The sequence below is a fragment of the Molossus molossus genome, unplaced genomic scaffold, assembly GCF_014108415.1.
Source record: "Molossus molossus isolate mMolMol1 unplaced genomic scaffold, mMolMol1.p scaffold_m16_p_10, whole genome shotgun sequence".
In the NCBI taxonomy this organism is placed as follows: Eukaryota; Metazoa; Chordata; class Mammalia; order Chiroptera; family Molossidae; genus Molossus; species Molossus molossus.
Genome location: NW_023425345.1, coordinates 40,933,122 through 40,935,311, shown reverse-complemented (window position 1 = coordinate 40,935,311; position 2,190 = coordinate 40,933,122). Strand labels below are relative to the sequence as shown.

Here is a 2,190-nt window from a genome sequence, read left to right as displayed (position 1 = left end):
TGTGTTATTTTTGCAGGAATAGACAAGTGGACTAATGGAATGGAAGAGAGAGCCCAGAAACAGACCACACACGCATAACCTGACGTAAGAAAAAAAATGGAAAGGATAATCTCTTAAATAAATAGTGTTGACAGTCGGGAACCGCACCTGGAGCCTCCGGCCTAGCGGCAGGAGGAGGGGGGTGGGTAGGAGGAGAGGGGCTAGGAGGGGGGGTTAGGAGGAGGAAGGGGAGGAGGTGGTGATGGAGCTGAAGCCCGAGTTGCTGCTGCAGGAGGCCCGTGAGAACTTGGAGGCAGCGCAGAGCTACTGGCCGGAGCGGGGCCAGAGGCTGCAGGGGCTGCAGGCGGCACAGAGAACAGCAGTTCTTAATCTGCCTCTGTGGACCTAGGGCAGTGTTTCTCAAAGTATGGGCTGCAGAACCACAGGCGTGCTTGTGGAAAGCAAGAGTTCCATGCACTCCTCCAGTTCCTCTTCCAAGCTTCTAGTCTAATCAAAGAGAGTGCATCACAGACAAGAAATGTCCTCAAACAACATTTTAATGATTTAAAGGGAACCCTTGGGAAGTTCATGGATGAGCGATTGGTGACCCTTTTGCAAGAGGTGGATACCATCGAACAAGAGACCATTAAACCATTAGATGACTGCCAGAAGCTCACAGAGCACGGAGTTAACACTGCAGAGGACTTGGTCCAAGAAGGTGAGATTGCCATGCTTGGTGGTGTAGGAGAACAGAATGAAAGACTCTGGAGCTTTACCAAAAAGGCCTCACACATTCAGTTGGACAGCTTACCAGAAGTGCCTTTACTGGTCGATGAGCCTTGTTTATCTGCCCAGTTGGATGACTCAGTTCTTAACATAGTAAAAGACCACATTTTAAAGCATGGAATGGTAGCATCTCGCCCATCAGTACAGGTAGAGGAACTAATAGAGAAACCTGGAGGCATCATCCTGCGATGGTGTAAGGTGGCCGACGACTTTACAGCCCAAGATTACAGACTCCAGTTCCATAAATGTACTTCAAATCATTTTGAGGATGTATATGTAGGCTCTGAAACTGAATTCATAGTGTTGCCCATAGACTCCAATGTTGATTATCAGTTCAGAGTCTGTGCCCAAGGAGATGGCTGACGGGAGTGGAGTCCTTGGAGCATCCCCTAGATGGGTCACTGCACACTGGTGCCTCATGAGTGGACAGCTGGCTTTGAGGGGTACAGTGTGAGAAGTCAAAGAAAGATAGCACTCTGGAATGATTCGGAGTCCTCAGATGTCGTCTACTCCAGCACTCTGACCTATTTCTGTGGGCAGACGTTAACATTCAGAGTTGAAACTGTGGGCCAACCGGACAGAAGAGACAGTATAGGAGTGTGTGCAGAAAGACAGAGTGGATATGACTCTGCAGCAGGACCAAGCAGTGTGTATTAGTACAAATGGTGCAGTTTTTGTAAATGGAAAAGAAATGACTAATCAGTTGCCCGCCATTACTTCTGGGTCCACTGCCACATTTGACATTGAAGCTGTGACTCTAGGATCCACCAATAATAATGAAGGTGGAAACTTCAAGCTTCGAGTAACTATTAGCTCAAGTAACAGAGAAGTGGTTTTTGATTGGGTACTTGATCAGTCTTGTGGCTCTCTTTACTTTGGATGCTCATTTTTCTATCCTGGATGGAAAGTGTTGGTGTTCTAGATTTTTGGATGGTTGGCTTTGTTTTGCAGGGTTTTAATGTAGCTGTTCTCAACCCAATTTAGTTGTAATTGCTTTTTTAAAAACCCCAAAACTGTTAGATTCATCTCTCAGTTAAGCCATTGGAAATGGAAAGTGTTTACTGGATTTATTTTGCAATACTTCAGCAATAAGAACCTTGAATATTATGGGGGAAAAAAGCATAATACGGTCATTTTTATTTTTAGCACAGTGTTAATTAAAATATCACATCACAATAAATATTAAATTGGCTTTTAAAATATGAAGAGATACAGAAAGCCCTATACTCTTCCACTATACTTTTTAAAGTTGGCTTCTAGAACAGAAAAACTTAATGTAATATAATTTTTTTAATGTAATATTATTTTACTAAATCTCCATCTTTTAATGATCCAGGGCCATGTAAGACTTTAGTATAAAACAACAGGAATAGGCCAGATAGAAGCGTGAGTTCTGTAGCATACATGCACTTGTGTGCTCTCCAC

At 43.9% G+C, this 2,190-nt stretch overlaps 1 pseudogene; it reads left to right on the top strand.

The window, feature by feature from the left end:
- Window positions 1–241: 241 nt before the first annotated feature.
- Window positions 242–1,687, top strand: LOC118624613 (annotated as a pseudogene).
- Window positions 1,688–2,190: the final 503 nt, after the last annotated feature.